Genomic DNA, 26705 nt, shown 5'->3' on the forward strand with positions numbered 1-26705 from the left:
AACCGCCACATCATTGATGACCTTATGGCAACCACGCCCCAAACACTTCACCAGTCATCGTCTGACGACCAATACTGAGGTGCCAGATCATAGGAGCGGGCCTCTGCGAGCCAGTCCGGAGTTGCCACGTCATCAGGACACCTGACACCCTCTGCCCTATCAGGGCCTGCCACCTCACGGACATGCTCAATGAGGTCCTTACCGGACCTAGCCTCTGGTGCACTAAGTGGCTGAGCATGCCCAGTAGCCTGAGCAACAGGCTTACAAAGCAGACTATCAGTTTGAGCATGCTCAGTAGGCACATCCCAGAACTTAGACACAGCACGAAGTCCAAGTACCTGTGCAAAGAGGCTGTTGGGGTTAATGGTGGGAGCATGCTCAGTAGCCTGAACTGAGGACTTAGTCTCAGACATAACACAATCAGGCTGAGCATGCTCACTAGGCAAAACACCGGGCTTAAACTCTGGCTGGGGTAAATCGGCGCACGCATGCGCACTAGCCGCCTCTCCACACTTAGACGTGGTGGAAGGAACAGCCAACTGGACGACCCGAGGCACGGCCAAGAACGGCAGCCGGCGCCTGGGCGCAACAGGAACCGCAGCAGGCTGCTTGCGGCTATGGCGGCGCCGGTTCGTAACAGGTATGGTGACGCTAATAATGGCGTCATCACCAGTCACCATCTTGGTGGAGTCCTCAAAGTTTTGGAGGATGGTACATAGGTCTGACATCCATCTCCACTCCTCAGGTGTTATGTGTGGAGTTTGACCCATTTCCCGACGGCTTAGGTGATGCAGGTACTCAACAACTGCCCTCTTCTGCTCACATATCCTGACCAACATGTGCAGAGTTGAATTCCAACGCGTGGGGACATCACACACCAGTCTGTGAGCCGGAAGATGCAAACGGCGCTGAAAGCCGGCAAGGCCGGCTGAAGCAGTAGGTGACTTTCGAAAATGTGCAGACAGGCGGCGAACTTTTACCAGCAGATCAGACAGCTCTGGGTATGACTTTATAAACCGCTGAACCACGAGGTTGAGCACATGGGCCACGCATGGAACATGTGTCAGCTGGCCTCGCCTCAAAGCCGCCACCAGGTTCCGGCCATTGTCACACACGACCTTTCCTGGCTTTAGGTTCAGAGGTGTGAGCCAGTGATCTGCCTGCTGTTTCAGAGCTGTCCACACCTCTTCTGCATTGTGGGGTTTGTCACCGATGCAGATTAGCTTCAGCACAGCCTGTTGCCGCTTCGCCGAGGCAGTGCTGCAGTGCTTCCAGCTTGGGACTGGTGTGGAGGGTACAGTGGATGAGGATGCGCAGGAGGAAGAGGAGGCTGAAGAGCATGACATTCCGGAGCTGTAGAGTGTGGGTGAAACACTGACTGAGGTAGGGCCTGCAAACCTTGGTGTGGGAAGGACGTGTTCCGTCCCTCGCTCAGACTGGGTCCCAGCTTCCACAATAATAACCCAGTGTGCCGTCAACGAGATGTAGCGGCCTTGCCCACAAGCACTTGTCCACGTGTCTGTGGTTAGGTGGACCTTGGGTGAAACAGCGTTGTTCAGGGCACGTGTGATGTTTTGTGACACGTGGTTATGCAACGCGGGGACGGCACACCGGGAGAAATAGTGGCGGCTGGGGACCGAGTAACGTGGGACAGCTGCCGCCATCAGGTCGCGGAATGCTTCTGTCTCCACCAGCCTAAAAGGCAACATTTCCAGCGCAAGCAGTCGCGAAATGTTAGCATTTAGAACTGTGGCATGTGGGGTGTTGGCAGTGTATTTGCACCTGCGTTCAAAGGTTTGCTGAATGGATAACTGAACGCTGCGCTGGGACAAGGACGTGCTTGATGATGGTGTTCTTTCTGCGTAGGCAACTGCAGGTGCAGGAGTGGAGGAGGCTTGTTCGCAGGCAGCATGGACAGGGGATTGGCTCGCATGCACAACCAGCGAAGACGTAGCAGTGACATCAGCAAGCACTGCTCCTCGACTCTGTTGTACTTCCCACAAAGTCGGGTGCTTGGCTGACATGTGCCTGATCATGCTGGTGGTGGTCAGGCTGCTAGTTTTGGTACCCCTGCTGATGCTGGCACGGCAGGTGTTGCAAATGGCCTTTTTAGAATCATCTGGAGCCAACTTAAAAAACTGCCAGACTCGGGAAGACCTAACATTTGTACAGGCACCTTGTGTCGTCGTGTTGTTCCGGGGAACGGTTGCCTGACTTCTGCCTGGGGCCACCACCCTGCTTCTTACTGCCTGTTGTGATGCTACGCCTCCCTCCCCTTGTGCACTGCTGTCCTCGCTCTGCATATCCTCCTGCCAGGTTGGGTCAGTTACTGGATCATCCACCACGTCGTCTTCGTCTTCCGCACCCTGCTCCTCCTCCTGACTTCCTGACAATTGTGTCTCATCATCGTCCACCCCTTGTTGAGACACGTTGCCAACTTCGTGAGAACGTGGCTGCTCAAATATTTGGCCATCTGTACAGACGATCTCCTCATGACCCACTTCAATATGAGCTGGCGAGAGGCCAGAATGTGTGAATGGAAACGTGAACAGCTCTTCCGAGTGTCCAAGTGTGGGATCATTAATGTCCGAGGAGGACGTGTACTCAGCCTGGTGGTAGGAAGGAGGATCAGGTTCAGAAATGTGCGGTGCAGTATCACGGCTACTGACACTTGACCGTGTGGAAGACAGAGTGTTTGTGGTGGTGCCAATCTGACTGGAAGCATTATCCGCTATCCAACTAACAACCTGTTGACACTGGTCTTGGTTCAAGAGCGGTGTACTGCTGCGGTCCCCAAGAATTTGGGACAGGACGTGCGAGCGACTAGATGTGGCCCTTTGTTGTGGCGAAATTAGAGCTTGCCCACGACCTCGGCCTCTGCCTGCACCACCATCACGTCCACTTCCTTGTTCCTTGCCAATGCCCTTGCGCATTTTGCAATGCTGTGCTGACGTGTATTCACTACTTGTGCGTTATATCAAAGTTTGTGGAAATTGCACACAAGTGCACCTGTACGCTGCCACCGACAGGCACACACGTGCGGTTTTAAAAACCAAGCACGGACGCACTAAGAACCTAACAGGTTTTTTTGGGGAGCGACAATTACAGACAAGTCAGACACTATCTGGACTGTTTTAGACTGTGTACACCAGCCCCAGATATGATGAAGGCTGGTATACGGTCACCACTAGGAATGGCTATATATACCCTGCCTGCCTGCCTGCCTGTATACTGGTACAATAGTCCTGACAAGGACTCTTCTGGTCACTAGCCTGTATTCAGACCTGGCTATACCCTGCCTGTATATAGCAACAATAGTCCTGAGAAGGACTCTGCTACTGTACTCCGACCTGGCTATACCCTGCCTGCCTGTATACAACTAGAATAGTCCTGAGAAGGACTTTTGGTCACACTGTTTGCAGCCCTGCAACTGAAAAAGCTATAAAGGGCCGCAAAGCTTTCCCTGAATCAGCGACACTCTCCCTGCACTGACTGTCTGGATAGCTGTGAGCAGAGCACAGCGCGCCCGCCGTTATAAAGGCTCGGTCACGCTGTGCAGGCCGGCCAATCACTGCAATTCCACAACTAACAGGGCTGTGGCATTGCAGTGGTCTGCCAGCCAATCCCTGCATGAGGGCTGGCTCTCAAAAGAGCGCCAACATGCAGAAATGAAGACCACGAGTACAGCACGAGTATCGCGAGATTACTCGGTCCCCGCCGAGCAGCCCGAGTACAGCGATACTCGTGCGAGTACCGAGTAGTGACAAGCATGCTCGCTCATCACTAGTCCCTATATGTCTCCCTTCCTGGTCCTCATACTGTCTTTCCTCATCCTCATATGACTCCCATGATGGTCTAAATATGTGTTCCATTCTCATCCGTATATGTAATCCTAAACCTCGTTTGTCTTAGAAACCTTGTCCCAATATGTCTCCTGTCCTTGTTCCCTTATGTATCCCATCCTGGTCCCCATATATCACCCTGATCCCATCTCAGTAACCATGTGTTTCCCTTTCTGGCCCCCGTATGACTTACATCCTTTTCACCATATGTGAAGCATTCTTGTCCCCATGTGTCTCCCATATATGTAACATCCTCATCATTATGTCATCCTGCTCCTATTCTGGTCCTCATGTTTCATGTAATGGTCCCTGTCTTGAATAGCCGGGGGAGTCACTCAGATATCCCGCAGCTGTTCGCTGATTTGTCACAAACACGGCTACTCTCTAGCGCCCCTCTTGGCGGCTGGCCATTTTTGGTACTGCAGGACAATGAACAGAATGAGGCTGCTGAGCTAATAAAGCCAAATATTGGAGGTCTCACAGCAAGGGTAAATGTATAAATCACCTATTCCCGCTAATGGAATATATATCTCTCTAATATATAAAGCTGAATATGTGTGTATGTCCGTGATTGGCATCTGCACCGTCGCAGCTACAGCCACAAAATTTTGCACACTCACACGTCTGGACCCCGAGAGCGTCAAAGGCTATGTTTTGAGAGGAAATTTTAACGCCACACTTTACAGTTATTCGCCAAAAAACCTGCCTCCATTAAAGCGAATGGAGCTAGGAGCCACAATTCAGCCAGAACTTTAGAAGAATGCGCAGCCACGCCCCTATATGAAATGTTGGTGTGTCACAATGCAGCCAGGGAAAGAGACAGACACAGACAGGGAAAGAAACAGACATAGACAGGGTAAGAGACAGACACAGACAAAGAGACAGACTGACAGGGAAAAAGACAGACACAGACAAAGAGACAGAGACAGACACAGGGAAAAAGACAGACAGGGAAAGAGACAGACAAAGACAGGTAAAGAAACAGACAATGAGACAGACACAGGGAAAGAGACAGAGGGAAAGAGACAGACAGGGAACGCGAGTGAAAGAGACAGACAGGGTAAGAGACAGACAAAGACAGATAAAGAGACAGACAAAGAGACAAACATAGGGAAAGAGACAGAGGGAAAGAGACAGACAGGGAAAGAGACAGAGATAGATAGACAGAGAGGGAAAGAGATAGATAGACAGACAGTGAAAGAGATTGAGACAGACGGAGAAAGACAGAGACAGTCAGAGACAGACAGGGAAAGAGACAGACAGACAAAGAGATAGAGAGACAGAGAGATATATACAGAGGGGGAGACAAACAAAGAATGGGAGAGAAACAGAGAGACAGCTACTATCCCGAGAATGTTAATACATTCTATTTTGTTAACAACAGTTATTAACCCGGGTAGTACAGCTAGTATATTTACCGTATTTTTCACTTTATAAGTTGCACTTTTCCTCCCAAAAATTTGGGAGGAAAATGGGGGGTGCGTCTTATAAAGCGGTACCTGGGGTGGGGGGGGTCCTGTCTGAGGCGATCGGGCGGCCGGGTGCCTGTGGCTGCATGCAAGCGGCCGGGTACCTGTGCTTGCGTGCGGTGGCAGCCGGGTACCCGTGGCTGTGTGCGGGCGGCAGCCGGGTGTTGTGTGCGAGCGGCAGTCGGGTGCCCGTGCGGGCGGCAGCCGGCTGCCGCCCTCACACAGGCACCCAGGTGCCGCCCGCACACAGCACCCGGCTGCCACCCGCACACAGCCATGGGTACCCGGCTGCCACCAAACGCAAGCACAGGTACCCGGCGGCTTGCACGCAGGGTGGGCGGGCAGCCTGCTGGCTGCCATTCTGTGCATGCGGGGCGGGCGGCTGTGCAGCATGTTACCAGTTGTCCGCGGTCCCACTTTCAAATAATGGCGCCGGTGGAGCTCTTGAATGAGAGCTCCATCTGCGCACGCGCTGCTCCGGGAGTCAGCGCGTGCGCAGATGGAGCCCTTGGATGAGAGCTCCATCTGCGCATGCGTCACTCCGGGCGCCATTACTTGAATCGGGACCGCAGACACACTGGGAAAACACCGCATCCGTCTGCTCCACCACTGAGCAGCCCCTGCCACCACTGAGCAGTCCCCGTCGCTGCCACCACTGAGCAGTCCCCGCCACTGCCACCACTGAGCAGTTCCCGCCGCTGCCACCACTGAGCAGTCGCCGCCGTCGCTGCCACCACTGAGCAGTTGCCGCCGTTGCCACAAATGAGCAGCCGCCGCCGCTCCCACCACTGAGCCGTCGCCGCCGCTGCCACCACTGAGCCGGGACCGCGGACACTCACTGCACCGGCCTGCTGCACAGCTCACCCGCCACGGCTGCTGCCGCCACCACGGACCCCACGGCTCCTGCCACTGCGGACGCCACCGCACCTGCAACCACGGACGCCACTGCACCTGCAACCACGGACCCCGCTGCCACTTACCCGCCGCGCCTGCCAGCACAACCTGTGCCTCCTGTGACCCCGCTTCACCACCACTGCTGCCCCCCTCCGGTAAGAGAACACCGGAGTATAAGACGGACCCCATTTTTCTTTTTTTAATTTTTTTTTATGTCTAAGTTTGGGGTGCGTCTTATATTCCAGTGCATCTTATAAAGCGAAAAATACGGTGTATATATATATATCGATACCCTTAATGATAGCACCCCAATATTTCTATGCAATAATAATTATGCTGCCACCACCGGACGTTTCACAGGCAGTCCGGGCACCCGTTACAGATAGCATATTCTTATATAAAGCATGAGGAAAGAATCTATTAAATTTTATATATTTTATCCAAAATAGAACGAAGCGTTTATAATAATATATAAGAATTTACAAAAGCGAACAATACAAATACAGTATAGACAGTTACATAAAAATAAAAGGTATAACCGTGAGACTTACTAAACTCGTGCCATAGATGTGATGTCCGAATTTAGGGAGTGAAGGTCTCCAAGAGAAGAAGATGGTAGAACAACGGCCAGCATCACTACTTACTGATGCCCTCCAGTACTGACTCCCCCCATCAAGGAGCTAATTGCTCTTATACCCTCACGTAACCCCCCTCTCTGTGACCTCATTTTACGGTCTGTTGTGGGCTGTGCCAAGAGTGTCACAAAGTTCTTTAATTCTAGCTTTTCACATATCTTTACCCCTGGGCCACACAGGTGAAAGTTATTAGCGTCATATTTTATATCTCGATTTTACATTTACATAGATACCAAACTCAACGCATCTAGCATGATTTTACTGGCCAATACTAATTTGTTGTGACACCAGCGATCTCCCAGTCAAGCTAAAGGGTGCGCTGAGTTCAGCGCTCCACAGGGATTCTGGCAATATGTTTTCATTTTTGTAGCATTAAAGGACCACATAAAAAACTGTATTAGGAGTTTTCCCTCCAACAGAACAAATGATTGTCTTTTCTGTACATCTATTGGCTGTAGCTCTACCATCACCCAAAGTCATAAATACCTAAACTTTCAGGCCGATCAGATATTCGTCATGACGATCTGTGGCGGATGGTGGGAAGGGGAGTAAGGACCCTTCAAGAGTTTTACATGACAGTCCCCATTTGTGTTATATCCTGATCCCCATAAATGTGCTCTCCATGTACCCATTTGTGAACGATTAAGGTCCCTACTTGTGCTCCATCCTCGTCCACATATGTCATTCTGGTCTCCATATGTCTCCCAACCTGATCCCCATAAGCTTTCTACTCTTGTCTCTATACATACTGCATCCTTGTCCCCATATGTTATCCTGTTTCCCATATGAGCTCCATCTGTGTCCCCATATGTGTTCCATTTTGATAGTCATATTTCTACCATCCGACTCCCTGTATGTCATCCTGTTTCCATCATGGTAGTACCTATATATTTCACATCCTGGTACCATGTGTCTCCAATTGCGTTCACCCTATACCTTCAATGCTGGTCCTCATATGTGCTTTATCCTTGGCCACATATGTCACTGTGCTCTCCATATGTCATCCATTCTTATCCCGATAATCTCTAAAGCCTGGCTTTTATACACACTCATTCCTTGACCCCATATGTCATCTGGTTTCCCATATATGCTCCCTCCTTGTCCCGATCTGTTTCCCATCCTGCATATGTATTCCAGGCTGGGTCTGTTGTGTCATCCTGGTCACATCCTTGTGCCCATAAGTTTCCCATCCTAGTCCCTATATCTCTTCCATCCTAGTCCCTATAGGTCATCCTGTTTCCATCCCGGTCCCTTTATGTTTCCTACATATCTTCCTTTGTTTTCCCCATATATCTCCTGGTCACCATATGTGCATCTTACTGGGCCACATATGTCATCCTGGTACCTATATGTCTCCCATCCTGATTAAAATATGTGCTCCATTCTTCTCTTTATATGTCTCCCATTCTGGTCCACCTATTTGTCCCATCCTAGTTCCAATTTGTCTCTGATCCTGATATCTCTTCCTGATAGCCATATGTCTCCATTCAAGGATCACATATATCATCCTGGTCTCCATATGTGTTCCATTCATGTACCCATCTGTCTCCCATACTCGCCCCATAATTTTGCAAGCCTGGTCCCCATATGTCACCATCTTGGTCCCAACATATCTTCCATCCTTGTCACCATATTTTCACCTTCCCGGTCCACAGAAGTCTCCTATTCTGGTCAGGATATGATATTAGCTCCATCTTGGTCCCCATATGTCTCCCATCCTGGAGTCTATATGTGTTATATGCCAGTCCCCATATGTTAATCTCGTCTCCATATGTCAGCTCTTTTTTACAAAAAGCAAAATAACGATTAGAGTTGCGTGATGTTTGAGTTTCGAGGTTCGCCAATTTCATATTCGAGTGATTTTGGGGGGTGTTCGAGTCGTTCAACAAACTCATACAATTTGCTAAAAGCTCGGAAGTTCGAGTTACGTTCGAGAACGGTTCGATCAACAAAAAGCCTATCTAGTTACTAGCTGGCTTTTCACTGGTAATAGTTTGAGTCACTGTGAATCACGCTATTATCAAAATTTAGCGTATAGTGTGCGGGGGGACGGGGTTTAGATCACTGCTGCTGCTGCTGCTTTGTGCACACCTCCATGCACTGGGTTCATTTGTGGCCATAACGACTAGTTCTGGAAGCGGTAGGTAAGGTTAGGCGAACGGTGCCTGTCATGCCAAAATTCGTGGCTAAGCACATCAGGGTCAGGCACCATGCTTTCCTCCTGCCATTCCAGTCTTGCTGCAGCAGCACAGTGGCGTTAACTGGGCTGCGATTGCTGCCCAACCTGGCCGGTTGTGCCTCCTGCGCGCACAGACAGCATACCCCAGGAGTACTGTGGCGTTAACAGGGAGTTCCTGGGCTGGGTGTGTTGACCCTGTTATCCTCTTCGGCTTCCCAGTCAATGCTACCGGTGTGACCACCTGGTCTGACGTGTCCTTCACACGCATGACCAGTCGAGAGAGGACCATAAACGCTAATCGGAGGACCTCTCAGCCTGACGTGTCCTACACACGTGGCCGACAGGGCGTTTAGTGGCGGTCTTCTGGTCAACTCTACCTGGTCACCACCCGGCCTGATGTGTTCCCTGCACATGTGGTCGGTGTAGCGCCAGGTACACCAAAACGTTAACTGGTTTGTCGTCCAGTCTGACGTGTCCCTACACATGTGACCGGTTCCCAGGTCTCCACTGAGCCACCCAGCTCTGTATTCTCTGCCTAACCTTCGGATTGCCAGCAGCTCCTTTGTCATCTGGAGCACGGTGGGCCCCGACAGGCGATTGGGATATTTACCACCTTATCCTGATCTGCCAGTCTTCCCGTAACACAAGTGTACTGTTGGAACGTGTGTTTAGCACAACATGGGATGTGATGACAGACAGACGCATCCATCTGTCCATAGCCAACATGGACAAGCTCACATTCATTAAAATGAACCAGGTGTTAGTCCCACAGGACTTGTCCATATCTCTTGAGTGAGTTTATACACACGGCCCCTCCGGCAGTGGTGCTCAAGTAGGATCCAAAACCATAAAACCATCTTATGTAGAAACTTGGCACTCAAGATAAATGTGAATCAGTGTGCGTGCAGAGGGTCCTCAGAATGTATAACAACTTGGCAAACAGCATAGCCGAGTATGATGCGGTGTCCACCGCTGTCAATGAGGACCTTCTGCACGCACACTGATGAAGGTTTTTGACCGAAACGTCTGTACTTGTGCTGGTCCTACAAATTCTCAATAAAAGACCACTATTCACATTTATCTTGAGTGCCATCTACTTGTCCATATCTCTGGCTGATTAGAGAAGTATACCATCCACACCCAGCCATTGTTATACTTCACCCCAATTCATTCATTCATTCATTCATTCATTCATTCATTCATTCTATTTACCATTACCAATATTTTGGGGCCTCCTCAAATATAAAAAACAAACAAAAAAGCAGTGTTGGCTACCTCCTCCTCTTCCACCTAACCGCCAAGTCCACCTCCACCGTCTTCACTTGGACCTCGCCTCCTGGTTCAAGATTACTATTTTTATTTTATGGTATTTTTTTTCTCTATGTGTTGTTTTGTCATTTCCCTATTCACATTTGTTTGCTGGGCAATTGCCCTGCTCTTACCACCATTTTCCTTCCTTTTGTAGCCTCCTAGCCCTTACTACGCCCATATTACAGCACTAGAGTTCGGGTCTTCATTGAGTTTTATGGGGTTTGGCTACGGAACCGAATTTTTGACTATAGTTTGGCTGAACTTGGCGAACTCGAACATCCACTAGTCCGCTCATCCATACTCCTATTTATAATGGGGCAACACATCACCATACTCCACCTCCACATACCAGTAATGTTGCCATAATGTGAATCTGTTGTTGCTCATCACTTGATAACAATCCTGTAAACCAGCAGTTGCTGGTTGTATTCTACATCAACCTCTGTTGGGGGTGACTCTGCTTTTACTTCTTCTTTCTGAACCTATTTTTTAAAATATAAATACATTTTGTGACATTTGTGAGAGATATTACAGCACCCTTTCTTTCTTCAGATTATTTACATGTTGTGCACGCCTGGTGTAAAACCATGCCTATCCAATAGTCATCCCTATACTTGATGGTAACATTACGCCAGCAATCCCACAACATACCTCACCATGCTTTCCAGCACAACCAAGGTCCCCAATGCTGGTTAATTTTCATGACCCAACTGTGACAGCTTGTTGTAATAACCAGCATTATTGTCATCTTGAATTGTAGTTTGTCAGTCTCATTACCTGATCCAACTTTCACTTCTACCTGCTGCTGATCCTCAATTGCTTGCTCCAAATCCTGCAGCATGTAACATGAATCTTGAGGGTCCCCAACAGAAAGAGTATAATGAACATATGCAAGTAGCTGTTCTTTCTCCACCCCACTTGCATTCTGATGAATGTTTTTTCCAGGAAAAATAAGGAGATAATATAATTAGTTCTACAGTTATTTCTACTAATAATTGTAGTAGTCTTGAAAGGCCTTGACAAACTTATGCACGGTCCAAGATTTACAGTGTTGAATTCCCGTGGGTTGTGATGTCACAAATCTGGCTGCACCCTGGCAAACTGTTGTGTTTTTGCAAACACAGGTCTTTTGTCTTCAATGCTTTCAAGCCGTAAAACTCTTTGGCAGCACTTACCTTGCTTAAATAAAAAGAGTAAGGGCAGTGTGTGGAATCAATGCTATGCACTGTGCCCGTTGGAGATGAGGTCAAGCCTGTCGAGCAGAATCTGGAGGTGATAGACATGTGACACCTGAATTGGGAGCGATTTATAGAGTTCCACCCACATTCACCTCTACAGATGCTGTTGTGCCGCCCCTGACCTAGTCAGGCGCCACTGAGTACTGCACCCAGGCTGAGTGAGTGCAAACAGGTAATCCAAAAGGCTGAATAGTGTGTGTACGCACAGACACATAGCTACTAGGTCTCCCGCACACTAAAGGGGACCCTTGGGCAGACCCTAGAGGGGGCGTTCCTCCACATCTCAGCTAGTGGTGTTAGGGAGGAGCTGGAAGCTAAGGTTATAGTGGCAGTCAGGAAAAGGAGCTGGAGGTAGCCGAGTCTGAAGTGGAGACGCAAGAGAGCGGACACGCTAGTCACGTGTACTGGCCGTTGGCGGGAGAGAGCGGTTGCCACACAGTCAGCCTGAAAGACTCTTGCAGAAGAGAAAGGACAGGCAGTTGAGAACGGGGACTACTGGTAATCCGGCACGCACGGGGTACAGGTCCCTAGAGCCAGACATACATTTTGTGGTCTGCTAAACCTGCAGGTGGAGGGGACTAGAGGTCCCTCACCAACCAAACAGAGTCCGAGCATCAGCAGCAACGAGGGGGCCCATAAGGAGGATCGAGCCTGGAGCCAACTTCCTTGGTCCACGCTGCCAGCAAACGGGCCAGAAAGGGGAAAAAAGGCAGTTGCGACTTCCCTGGATGAATCCCACAGTACTTTAAGTCAGGGGTTTTCAAAACAAGAAGTGCTAGGAAGGCAAGTTAACCATCACCCTGATTTCAGCCTGAAGGATACCTGGTTCCACCTGGTCCATCTCAGTATTGCCCGGGTTGCCTCGCTCTACCACCAGAAAGTGAGTAAATCCAGAAAGTGAGTAAATAAACTGAAAGACATTTCTGCCTGAGACTTAGTTATTTTGCGACCTGTGGTTCCACACACACACCCGAGGCCCTTGGCCAGCCTCACTCTCGAGAGGCCACACCACCCGACTGCAGACTCCATCAGCCCCAGATGCTCGTTAAAACTGCAGTGGCGGTCACCCATAACCCTGACCGCGAACCGAGAGTGGCGTCACGACTCAGAAGTAAATAAGCTGCCATACCTGTCGCCTGAAGAGATCCAGCAAAGACCCTGCGGTGTCCCTGATGGTGGAGCGGCGTCCCTGGGCCGGCTGCTGCTGGCGGGAGGCATACTGTTACTTTGGTTGAACTGCAGGAAACTACAATACCCAAGGTACGTTGATTCAAGAACTAACAATGGCAGAAACACTGGGCACTACAGTCCATCGCTTTTGTTTCAGCCGCTTACCTGCGGCAAAATATAGAGCTTGTTAGCACTATATGGCAGTAGATTTTAGAGCCCCGTATGTGGTGCTCATGTCAAACAGTCCAGATCCATAGCCATTTTAAACTAGAAGAAAATGAAAGGCACTCACTGGTCTTGCATTGAAAAAGGAATTTATTCCGACATAAAAATGCGGGTGCAGGTAGTGAGGGAGGGTGTTACGGTTGCTGCGAGCGCTGGAGACTATGTCCAGATTTCTTGCTACTGCACATGTGCGAGCGCTGGAGACTAAGTCCAGATTTCTTGCTACTGCACATGTGCGAGCGCCGGAGACTAAGTCCTATCTTGGAGCCATTGCACATGTGCGGGTGACATCATCGCTGACACGAGGTCACATGTCTCTGACACCTTCTATGCCGATTGGTCGCTGGTCATGTGCTTGTGACGCCTTGCTCGGTGATAGGCCAGCATGACGTCACTCCTGTCGTTCTGGCAGCGGATTGGCTCTGGTCTCCTCCATCTTGGATGAGGCACAGAGTCTATATAAGACCCTGACACACGCCGCATGGCGCTCAGTCCTCTTGGTTCATACATAAGAGTAGACGCTCTGTGCGCGTTCCTCTAGGCATTCCTCTGTCTATGCTAAGTGAGCGCTACCGGCAGGGTAGCGTTCTTATACCTTACAGCTTCGGCTGCAGTCCGTATCCTTACCTCTTAGAGGAGCGGACATAGGCAGGTGCCTGAGGCACATGGTCTGGCTGGGCCTTGTGATTCGACTCGTAGGTGGACGTTGCCGCTAGGGTAACGTTCCTTATACTGCGTCTGGCAGTTGTTCGTATCCTCGCACACTAGGGAAGCGAACAGAGGTAGGAGCTTTGTGCGGCTTACGCTGCTGTTCGTCTCTTTTGCACCACTAGAAGAGCGGACCTAGGTAGGTGCCATTTCGCACACATTGCCTTTGTCTCTGTGATTATTAACAGAGATCATTCCACACACCCTCCAAGTAAGGGAGGAATTGCTTTACTTACTTATTATATCCTTCTGTGAGTTAACAGAGGTATTGCACTCTGCCATAGTCTGCAGCAGAGTCTTTGCACGGTGGACCCTGACTGTCTGATACTCCTTTAGGTTATTATCAGACAGCCCCCCGTAACAGAGGGGGAGCATACAACACGCTGGACGACAGCTGGACTCATAGAAGCGTCTGTGTGGGACGCGAAACAGCTGTCGTCCAGCGTGTTGTGTGCTCCCCCTCCCTCACTACCTGCACCCACATTTTTATGTTGGAATAAATTCCTTTTTCAATGCAAGACTGGTGAGTGCCATTCATTTTCTTCAAGTTTAAAATACAATTCCCAAAGTACCTTGCAAATCTAGCGGAGGTGGGAACAGGACTGGGGGGTGGAGGGAGGTTCAGCCATCTTGGCAAGCTGAAGCTACCACTCCTTGTGAGAGGAGACTGAGTTCTACATCTCCAGGACATACTACAAATAGGAACTGCCGTCCTCCGGGACTCTCACTCACACGAAGGCTTTTGCCTGACTTTCCCACTCGTTCCAAACAGTTGGACTCTGAAGCTCCAGTGTGGAATAGTCTAAGAGAAGAAACCGGCTACAGTCAGAAGTGAGTAGGACATTGCTGGGACTTGTAGTTCTACAGTCTGAGAAGAGTGCTGGAGCAAATTACAAGGGCATTGCTGGGGCTTGTAGTTGTACTGGAGAAGTGTACTGGAGCTTTTCATAAGGGAGTGTACCTGGGACATGTAGTTCTACAGTCTGAGAAGTGTGCTGAAGCTAATTACAAAGCCGTGCTAAAGGGGACTTTTGATTGCACTAATTGGGAGTTTGTATAGGACCAGCTGTGGGAGAATATTGCCTTCATTATTTTAAGTGCACCAACGTACAGCAAGCGCGCCAACCATCCGCGGCAACTGCGCCAACGTCCTCGGCAACTGGGGCCCCAATTTGGGACTGTGTCATTTGTGAGGCTGCAGCGGTTAGTTGGTAAATTGTAATTAATCAGCAGAGCGTGTGGTGTAGGTTAAAGAGGAAGCTTTACCCCGAACCTTCAGGTCTAGTACAAACAGCCCCTCCTGTATTTTTGTAGAATTGTAGAATACTGCATAACATTTCCTGTTGTTCACTGTTATTTGCTTTCCCCCTGCAATTGCCGGTTTTCATCCTCCTGCTAATAAACCTGTTAAGATTTCTAACCTCAGTTATTGTGAGTGTGTATGGAGCGTGGGCAGGAGTTTCCCGAGTCGACCCCTAGCAGAAGACAAAGACCCTTCTACATTCCCCTAGAGCTCCTAGCAAGATTTGGGTGGAGGCACTGCGTCATATCAAGGTGAGAACTACTGAGCACCCTGCCCCAGCTGCAGATTAAAGGGGTGTTACAACTGAATACCCAATGCAAGGTCTGTGCAATTTGTCTGGCTTCTTCCGAAGCGCGTTTCGTTGCCTGACTTCCTCAGGGAGAGATAGTGTAATGGTACTTTCACACTTGCGTTGTGCGGCATCCGTTGCATTCAGCCTTGAAGAATTACGGTAACCGTTGCAGGAAGCCATTTATTCCTCATAGGTATCTATTAAGGGGCGGATTGCAACGGATTGTGTTGCGTTGCATCTTCCCCGTGGCACATCAGCTGTTTTGTCAGTGACTGTCGGGCGGAAGGAACGCTAAATGTAGCGTTTTTTGTTGCTGTAAAAAAAACGCACTCCGCAGGATTCCGTCGGGATCCGGTAATGGATGTCTATGGTACTGGATTCCGTCGCCATGCATTTTGCGACGGATTCCAGTGCAGGATTCCATCAAGTTCTACTGAGCATGCTCAGCATGTCCAGCAGAACGTTCTAAATCGTTTAAAATCACTCCTGGTCTCTCTCTCTGTTGGTCTGTTAGTCGGTCTCTCACTCGGTCTCTATCTGTCTCTGTCGTTCACACCCTCTCTCATACTCACCGATTACTGGCGCGGCGCTGCACGGCTGTCACACTGCTCCGGCGGCCTTTCCTCTCTTGAATGTGCCGGCCGCTCATTACTCCATCTCATATTCACTGCTTTCCCCGCCTACCGGCGACTATGATTGGTTGCAGTCAGACACGCCCACACGCTGTGTAACAGCTGTCTCACTAAAACCAATAACAGCCGCCGGTGGGCGGGTGTTTATCGTGCAGTAAAATAAATAAATAATTAGCAAAAAACAATGTGCGGTCCCCCCCAATTTTGATACCAGCCAAGGTAAAGCTACACGGCTGAAGGCTGCTATTCTCAGGATGGGGTGCTCCACGTTATGGGGAGCCCTCCAGCCTAACAATATCAGCCAGCAGCAGCCCGGAATTGCCACATCCATTAATAGGAGCCCATAGCTGCCACTATGTCCTAGGTTAATCATGGCAGGCGACTATGAGACACTCACAATGATTAACCTGTAAGTGAAACTAAAACACATACACCCGAAAAAATACATTATTTGAAATAAAAGACAAGAAAACACCCTCTTTCACCACTTTATTAATCCCCAAATACCCCTCCAGGTCCGACGTAATCCACATGAGGTTCCATGACGCTTTAGCTCTGCTACATGAAGCTGACAGGAGCGGCAGTAGAACACCGCCGCTCTCTGTCAGCTCCACGCAGCAACTGAAGTGAATCACGCTGTCAGCGGGGACGTAACTGAGGTAGTGCCGGGGTGTGTGTGGTGATGATGGGGGCGGTAGTGTCGGGGTGTGTGAGGTGATGATGGGGGCTCTCTCTCGGCTAAAGAAAACTGCAACATGTTATTTCACAGGAATCCGTTGCCTTTATTATCACACTATTTACAATGCATTGTGACGGATGCCAAACGACGAAAGTGTGAAAGTAGCCTTAAGAATGATATATACGTTATATGTGGAGACTATACAACGTTATATGTGGAGACTATACAGCGCTATATGGGAATACACAGGAGTGTATGGTGTTTACTGGAATGAAGGTTGTGACTATTTAACATCATCGCTGTATTCTGAATGGAATTAGAGGTCATTATAAATAATCACTACCGTAACAGCTCCAGGGATGTAATTAATTTACATTGCCTTAAGACGTATATGGTGGTATACAGGACTGTATTGTGGGTATACAGCGAAATATGGAGGTATACAGCACTTTATGGGGCAGAGAAATATAGGAAGTATAGTGCACAATATGGATGAAGATTATACAGCACAATATGGCGGTATGCAATAGTATTTGGAGATATACAGCATTATATGGGGACCATACAATATTATATGGGAACCATACAATATTATATGGGGGTATAGATCAATGTGTTGTATGTATATGGCACTTCAAACAAGTACACAGCACCATATGGGAGTACAGTACTAATATGGGGCTTAATGTCACTATATGGGGGTTATATAACAGTATATGAAGATATTCAGAATAATATTGGAATATACAGCACTATATGGGGTTTACTGGAGTGAAGGTTGTGTCTATATTTAACATAATCGCAGTAAAAACGGGAAAATAACGGGACAATGAGCGGGAAATTCAAAATAACTAACAGTTTTGCGCTCAGCCAATCATCAGAGGAGAGGCGGAGCCGATTGTACAAATTCTCCGCCCCGGAAATGCATCTCTCCCCAGCTCTCTTTCCGGTCCTCCCTCGCTCTATATAAAAGAGGACTGTGCGCTCGACAGTCATGGAAGATGTCTGGACACGGCAAAGGAGGGAAAGGTCTGGGGAAGGGCGGCGCCAAGCGGCACAGGAAGGTTCTCCGGGACAACATCCAGGGCATCACCAAGCCCGCCATCCGCCGTCTCGCCCGCAGAGGAGGCGTCAAGCGCATCTCCAGCCTCATCTATGAGGAGACTCGCGGCGTCCTGAAAGTCTTCCTGGAGAACGTGATCCGTGACGCCGTCACCTACACCGAGCACGCCAAGAGGAAGACCGTCACCGCCATGGACGTGGTGTACGCGCTCAAGCGCCAGGGCCGCACTCTCTACGGCTTCGGGGGTTAATGCTTTTGCCTCCCACAATGAAAACAACACAAAGGCTCTTTTAACCTTATAACGACGGCCGTACGACTTAAAGCGGCGGCAAAACAGGGTACTTATTCTGTTCCGCCGCTTTAAAGCGGCGGCCCGAAAAAACCCTGTAGCGCCCCCCAGCGACCGAAAATCTCAGGGGTTTCAGCTACCGGGGGTAGCTGAGACCCCCCAGATTATGAATCGGGGTGTTTTTTCTGGACCCCGTTAATGCGATCGCCGGTATACACCGTATACCGGCGACAACATTAAAAAAAAATAAATGGCCGGTAAAATTGATTTATTTCTCATCTGACGTGATCAAACATGTCAGATGAGAAATAAATATGAGCCCTTAGTGCCCCCAAAGCCCCCGGTACCGGAGAAATCTATCCAACACCCCCCCCTCCGGAAAATCCAAGATGGCGCCGACGCGCGCTGAAAACTCCCGCCGCCGCCGCCTCTGCATTCGTTTCCCTCCGATCTGAAATGATCAAACATTTCAGATCGGAGGGAAATGTCCTCCCCCTGACCCCTCCTCCGGTACACCGGAGATCTCTGGTCCCCGGAGCCCCCTCCGGTTCTCCAGAGCAGATGCGGCAGAAAGTTGTCCCCAGGTCCCGCCGTCACCCCCCGTAACCCCCCCCAGCCCCCGGTCTTACGTTACCTGGCTGCTGGTGCTCCGTCCCCGCGATCACGCCGCCTCCTTCTTGAAAGCTGGCGGCGCATGCGCAGACAGCGGCTGTCAGCTGGATCCCTGCAAGCAGGAACGCTGACGTCGCTGCTGCACAGGCTGCTGCACTGTGGACCGGGGGAGGGTGAGTGCGGTAATCTGCAGCCACACTCCTCACATGGAGAGACTGCTGTTCTAGAAAATGGGGGGTACGTTCTGTGAGCGTACCCCTCATATTCTAGAATGAGGTTACTGCAGGTCACTCGGCCCTAGGTTGGACCGGGGCAGTGTGAGTGCAGTATTCTCAGATTACTGCACCCACACTGCTCATGGAGAGCTTGCTCTTCCAGAAAATGGGGGATACATTCCCTGAACGTGCCCCCCATATTCTAGAAGGTCCAGAGTCGCCGAGGGACCTCCAAAATGGATTACAGCGACCGAAATGTATTTATTTTCAATAAATTGGTAAAAGAGGAATGTTTCGGGGAGTTTTTTTTTCAAATAAAATTTGTTTTTTGTCTTTATTTTTTTCTATTACTGACTGGGTTAGTGATGTCGGGTATCTGTTTAGATGCCGTGACATCACTAACCCCAGGGCTTGATGCCAGGTGACATTACAGCTGGTATCAACCCCGTATATTACCCCGTTTGCCACCGCACCAGGGCGCGGGATGAGCTGGAGCGAAGCGCCAGGATTGGCGCATCTAATGGATGCGCCACTTCTGGGGCGGCTGCGGCCTGCTATTTTTAGGCTGGGAAGAGTCCAATAACCATGGCTCTTCCCACCCTGAGGATACCAGACCCCAGCTGTCCGCTTCACCTTGGCTGGTGATCTAATTTGGGGGGGACCCCACGTTTTTTTTTTAAAATTTGGAGGGCTCCCCAGGCGTTTTATCACCAGCCAAGGTGAAGCTGTCAGCTGTGGTTTGCAGGCTACAGCTGTCTGCTTTACCCTAGCTGGCTATCAAAAATAGGGGGGACCCCACGTCGTTTATTTTAATTATTAATTTTTTTGGGGGCTAAATACAAGGCTAGGAACCCTTTAGTGCCACATGAAAGGCACTAAAGGGCGCCAGCTTAGAATATGCAGGGGGGTGGGACGTTATATATGTTTGACATCTATCCATTCATCCATTGTAGCATTTTAGGCTGTGTGCCCACAATCGGGGTTTGCAGCGTTTTGGGTGCATAGTGTTTTCCCTGCGTCCATAGCGCTGTGTTGTGCAGTAGAAGCACAGTGGAAGGATTTTTAGAAATCACATTCCCACTGTGCTTCTTTTCTCCGCAGCATACACCGACCTGTGGTGCAGCTTCCCGAGCCTCAGCATGTCAATTTATGCTGCGAAGATGAGTGTTCTCTGCAGGTAGCATAGAGCTCCACAGCAGCCTGAGCCCAAATCGTGGGCATGGGCAGCTGCGTTCTCCTGTGGACAACACTCACATCTCTGCAGGAGGCTGACACTGTGTACTGGACACCGTGTCACTGGATCATGGCCACATAGCCTAAAAGTGAGACATTTGTTGCTACAGCAACATTTTTGTGAAGTACCTGTGGATTAAAAATGCTTACTATACTCCTGAATAAAATCCAGTTTCCAACATGGGGTCACTTGTGGGGGGGTTTCTGCCGTATAGGGACCCAAGGGGCCCTGCAAATGTGACATGGTGTGCGCAATTTATTTCAACTTTTCCAGAATACAAATGATGCTCCTTCCATTCCAAGCCCTCCCATTTATCCAAACAGAGGTTTTTGGCCACATGTGGGGTATCCCTGTGCTTATAAGACATTGGATAACAATCTGTGGGGTCCACGGTTTGTTGTTGTCTCTTGAACAAGTAAGAAATTTGATGCTGAAGCAACATTTTTGTGAAAAAAATGAAAATTTTCAATATGGCAACCTAAGCTTATCAAATTCTGTGAAGTACTCTTGGATTCAAACTGCTCAATATACACCTAGATAAAAGCCTTGAGGTGTCTTGTTTCCAGAATGGGGTCATTTGTGGGGGACCTCCACTGTTTAGGAACCTCAGGGGCTCTCCAAATGCAACATGGCGTCCGCTATTGATTCCAGCCAATTTTGCAGTCAAATGGCGCTCCTTCCCTTCCGAGCCCTGCCATGCGCTCAAACAGTTGATTTCCACCACATATAAGGTATCGCCAAACTCAGGAGAAATTGCATAATAAATGTTATGCTGAATTTTTTCCTTTTACTCTTGTAAAAAAAAAGCTACCTGGTTGAAATAACAATTTTGTGGTAATTTTTTTTTTTTTTTTCATGGCTCAACGTTATAAAATTCTGTGAAGCACCTGGGGGTTCAGGGTACTCACCAAAGTTCTAGATAAATTCCTTGAGGGGCCTAGTTTCCAAAATGGGGTCACTTGTGCGGGGTTTCTGCTGTTTAGGTACCTTAGGGGTCCTCCAAATGCGACATGGTGCCCGCAATCTTTTTCAGGTAAAATTTCCTTTCCAAAATTCAAATATTGTTCCTTCCGTTCCAAGCCCTCCCATTTGTCCAAACAAAGGTTTCAGACCACATGTGAGGTATCACCGCACTCATAAAAAAGTGGTTAACAAACCTTGAGGTCAAATTTTTGGTATTACCTCTTAAAAAAGTGAAAAAATGAATGCTAAAGCAACATTTTTGAGAAAATTATTAAAATTTTCAATATGACAACGTAACGATAACAAAATCTGTGAAGTACCTGTGGATCCAAAATGCTCACTATACCCCTAGATAGAAGCCTTGAGGGGTCTAGTTTCCAAAATGGTGTCACTTGTGAGGGATTTCTTCTGTTTAGGTACCTTAGCGGACCTGTAAATGCAACATGGTGCCCGCAATCTATTTCAGCCAAATTTGCTTTCCAAAATTCAAATATTGCTCCTTCTGTTCCGAGCCCTCCCATTTGTCCAAACAGAGGTTTCTGACCACATGTGGGGTATCGGCGCGCTCATAAGAAAGTGGGGAACAAGTTTTGGGGTCCATTTTGTTGTGTTATTTCTTCTAAAAGTGAATAAATTTGGGTTAGAGCAACATTTTTAGGTAAAATTTAATTTTTGCTTTTTTCATTCCATATTGCTTTTGTTCATGTGAAGCACCTGAAGGGTTAATAAACTTCTTGAATGTGGTTTTGAGTACTTTGGGGGGTGCAGTTTTTAGAATGGGGTCACTTTTGGGTTTTTTCTGTCACCTCGGCCCCTCAAAGTCACTTCAAATGTGATGTGGTCCCTAAAAAAATGGTTTTGTAAATTTTGATGTAAAAATGAGAAATCGCTGATAAACTTTGAACTCTTCTAACTTCCTAACAAAAAAAAATGTTGTTTCCAAAATTGTGCTGATGTAAAGTAGACAAGTGGGAAATGTTATTTATTAACTATTTTGTGTCACAGAAATCTCTGGTTTAACGGTATAAAAATTCAAAAGTTGAAAATTGCTAAATTTTCAAAATTTTTGCCAAAATTCAATTTTTTTCATAAATAAACGCAAAAAAATATTGTCCTAAATTTGGTACTAACATGAAGTCCAATATGTGACGAAAAAACAATCTCAGAATCACCGGGATCCGTTGAAGCGTTCCAGAGTTATAACCTCATGAAGTGACACTGGTCAGAATTGCAAAATTTGGTCTGGTCATTAAGGTGAAAATTAGCTCCGTCACTAAGGGGTTAAGAGCCACCCACAGTCTGAGAAAAAGCTATAGCTGCTGCGGAGAGGGGCGGGAGATCAGCGCTGATTGGCTGCGCATCGAATAATTCCCTGACTGGCTGCTTTTCTGTCGCTCTTTGTTCTGTGAGATCCTCGGTGTCAGGCGGGAGGGCTCCGGCTCAGAGTGAAGACTTTATATATAGGTTGTATTCAGCACTATATGGTGATTTATACTGTTAGGGGGCATCCAGCATTATATGGAGGTGCAGAGCACTTTTATGAGGAGTAGAAAGCCCTGTATGGACGTTATACAGCGCTCTATGGCGGTGCAGAGCTCTATTGCGGCCCCGAAAAAAAATGCGTTAACATGTGACAGCCTAATAATCTCCCCGCTGTACTGTATACTCCATAATGTGCTGTAGATCTATAAAGTGTTGGATCTTTCCATATAGTGGTGTATACGTCCACACAGTACAGTATAACCCGTGCAGTGCTTATACACCGTCCATAGTGCTGTATACTTCCATATACTGCTGTAAACTGTCATTCTGTTTATCATCTATAAAAAGCTTTATATCTATATAGTGCTGTGTTCTCCTTCCATACACCACTGTATACTCCATGTGGAGCCGCTTATACTTTCTCCATAGTGGTGTAATCCCTCCAGTCTTACATTTCTATTCTGCTCTAAAGGCGGCTGGATTCATCACAGGTACTTAGGTGTTAACACCGAGCATCTGTGGGCGGAGCCAGTATCGTACTATGCGCTGATTGGCTGAGCTTTGAATTTGAAATTCCCGCACAATGGCTGAGTTTCCCGCTCTCTGTCCTCTGCGCCCCGCGGTGTCAAGGGGGGTCTGGGGCTGAGTGACTGCCTCTTCTGTAGGTTTATATTCAGCGCTATATGGGGGCTTATAATGGGGTCTGTGCAGCATAAAGAGAACTGAGCAGCGACTCCGCATACAGCAAATGTGAACACGTCCAATCCCCGCAGAATAGAACACTGGAGATACAGGGATGGGATTTCCTGTCACACATTGTCTGCAGGGATTGTATATAGATCCAGTGTGAGCGGCAGTGTCCGTGCGCCACACTGCACATGGGTAATGAGGTCATCAGGAGCCGCTGGCAGAGGAGCAGCATCTGCCCACATTATACCCTTCTAATGCCCGACACCCATCACCGGCCCCAGGTACCCGGAGAAAGACCAGAACAGCGACTGACTCAGCGCCTCCCACTACAGATATGAAGGGTGGGGGAGGGAATCGTGTATAAAGGACCGGAGCAGAGAAACCCATATTATAAACATTAGTGCCACCTATACCCACTGTTCCACCCTTCTCATACACAGTACACCGCCTGTAACTATATTCCTGCCTAAACTCCAGCATTATCCAGACACAATAGATGAGCGGCGCCAGCTCCTGTGAGGACGGGGCCAGCTCCTGTGAGGACGGGGCCAGCTCCTGTGAGGACGGGGTCAGCTCCTGTGAGGACGGGGTCAGCTCCTGTGAGGACGGGGCCAGCTCCTGTGAGGACGGGGCCAGCTCCTGTGAGGACGGGGCCAGCTCCTGTGAGGACGGGGCCAGCTCCTGTGAGGACGGGGTCAGCTCCTGTGAGGACGGGGTCAGCTCCTGTGAGGACGGGGCCAGCTCCTGTGAGGACGGGGTCAGCTCCTGTGAGGACGGGGGTCAGCTCCTGTGAGGACGGGGGTCAGCTCCTGTGAGGACGGGGGTCAGCTCCTGTGAGGACGGGGTCAGCTCCTGTGAGGACGGGGTCAGCTCCTGTGAGGACGGGGTCAGCTCCTGTGAGGACGGGGTCAGCTCCTGTGAGGACGGGGTCAGCTCCTGTGAGGACGGGGTCAGCTCCTGTGAGGACGGGGTCAGCTCCTGTGAGGACGGGGTCAGCTCCTGTGAGGACGGGGCCAGCTCCTGTGAGGACGGGGCCAGCTCCTGTGAGGACGGCGCCAGCTCCTGTGAGGACGGGGTGGTGGCTCTTAGAAGAGCCTTTGTGTTGTGGAGGATGCGGGGTCAGCGGCGTCACTTGCCCTTCTTGCTGCTCTCCGTCTTCTTGGGCAGCAGCACGGCCTGGATGTTGGGCAGGACGCCTCCCTGGGCGATGGTCACCCCACCCAGCAGCCTGTTCAGCTCCTCGTCATTGCGCACGGCCAGCTGCAGGTGCCGGGGGATGATGCGGGTCTTCTTGTTGTCCCGGGCGGCATTGCCGGCCAATTCCAGGATCTCAGCGGTCAGATACTCCAGCACAGCGGCCAGATAGACCGGAGCGCCGGCGCCCACCCTCTCGGCGTAGTTGCCCTTGCGGAGAAGCCTGTGCACACGACCGACCGGGAACTGCAGTCCTGCCCGGGATGAGCGGGTCTTGGCCTTAGCTCGGGTCTTCCCTCCTTGTTTGCCGCGTCCAGACATGTTACCCTGAGCGTTCAAATATCAGCAGATAGAAAAATCAGATGTGAGGATTGTGCCGGCTCCGGAGGGTTTTATAAGCTGCTGCTCCGCCCTCCTCTCCTGTCATTGACTGAATCTGAAGTCACCCATGGAGATGAGACTTGTGGATCCACCAATGAGCTGCAGAGAGCCTACGTCACATTGCTCACATGCCTTTGTCACCCAATAGAACAGCGATGTGACAGCAGTGTCATTTGCATGGCCGGGCTATAAATACGGCCGCTCTGGGAGGAGCAGGATCATTATTCTCTCTCCAGTGAAGAGATCTTGCTGCTCTCATCATGCCTGATCCCGCCAAGTCCGCCCCAGCGCCCAAGAAGGGCTCCAAGAAAGCCGTGACCAAGACTCAGAAGAAGGACGGCAAGAAGCGGAGGAAGAGCCGGAGGGAGAGCTATGCCATCTACGTGTACAAGGTGCTGAAGCAGGTGCACCCCGACACCGGCATCTCCTCCAAGGCCATGGGCATCATGAACTGCTTCGTCGGTGACATCTTCGAGCGCATCGCAGGGGAAGCCTCCCGCCTGGCGCACTACAACAAGCGCCACACCATCACCTCCCGGGAGATCCAGACCGCCGTGCGCCTGCTGCTGCCCGGAGAGCTGGCCAAGCACGCCGTGTCCGAGGGCACCAAGGCCGTCACCAAGTACACCAGCGCCAAGTGATCAGCACCGCTGCCCCACACCACAAAGGCTCTTCTAAGAGCCACCACATTGTCTGATCTGAGCTTTATACCTGTCAGTTTCTGGCTGTGGCAGTGATTGGAGCAGATCCTCTGCGCTGCGATGGTCGCTACAGATGAGGTTTGTGGCTGGAGGATTTCGGTGAGGATCGTGTATATGGGGGGATGGAGCTGCCCGGGGACTTGTTACCTCCAGCGGCCTCCGCTCTGAGTGACCAGGAAAGGATATGGAGGTATATACTGCACTGGGGATATATAGCAATGTACAGGAGGATACAGCGCTATATGGAGCTATGCGGTATCTGCCCGCAAAGGAGATATGTACAGATCTGTAATGCAGCACATGGGGAGTGCGGGGGGATGAGGCTGCTCCGTGCAGTGACATAATCTCCTATTACTGGTTTATCTGGGGCTGTGATTTGCTGTCACTGATCTGATATCGGCTCCTATACGGTAATATGGAAATATAAAGCGCTATATGGAGGTAGAAGGTACAATATCAGCACTATATGGGGAGATACAGCCCTACACGGAGGAATATTAATGAGGGGACGTGGCACAATGTTATCAGGCGTGTTATCACCACAAAGGCTCTTCTAAGAGCCACCACCCATTCATCACTGGAGCTGGCGCCGCTGATCTCTCCTTACATTTCTAATGTACATGGGACGTGCGGGGATGGGGCTGATCCGTGCAGCTGAGATCCTCTTCCCTGTTTCTGGGGCTGTGACAATAGTATGAGATATAAAGCTGTGTAAACGTACATCACTGTTAGATTTATAGAACAATAAGGGGCGATGCAGCGCTACATGCAGGAGTACAAGACACTGAGGATAAATTGCACAATGTGGGTGTATGCATCCATATGATCTATTTGGTGAACGTGTAGCACTATATGGCGGTAATGAGGACAGAGGTCCAGCTCATGAGTCATGTGCGGAGCACGGATAGTGTCTGCCTAAATGAAATGCAGTGAGGAGAAATCCAGCTCCATGGATATAAAGATATTTTTTGGTGCGTGTAAAACAAAAAAACACATCCATACCGGCAATGTCTACACTGATGCGTTTCTGGTGCACACACCACTAGCTAAGGCTGTATAGCAGTATTAAGTGTGTAAGGGGATATACAACACATTATGATGGTGTACATCAGTATGTGGAGACTATACAGCGCTATATGCGAATATACAGCAGTGTATGGTGTTTACTGGAAAGAAGGACGTGACTATTTCTTAAAGGAATCAGAGGTCATTATAAATAGTCGCTAATTGATCTCCAGGGATCGAATTCATTGAGATGATCTCAATCAGAACTATATGGCGGTATACAGGACTGTATTTAGGTG

At 49.5% G+C, this 26705-nt stretch overlaps 1 pseudogene; it reads right to left on the reverse strand.

The window, feature by feature from the left end:
- Window positions 1-26705, reverse strand: part of LOC142302234 (uncharacterized) — a 56733-nt pseudogene that overhangs the window by 23307 nt on the left and 6721 nt on the right.

Source organism: Anomaloglossus baeobatrachus, chromosome 4 (assembly GCF_048569485.1).
Source record: "Anomaloglossus baeobatrachus isolate aAnoBae1 chromosome 4, aAnoBae1.hap1, whole genome shotgun sequence".
Taxonomy (NCBI): Eukaryota; Metazoa; Chordata; class Amphibia; order Anura; family Aromobatidae; genus Anomaloglossus; species Anomaloglossus baeobatrachus.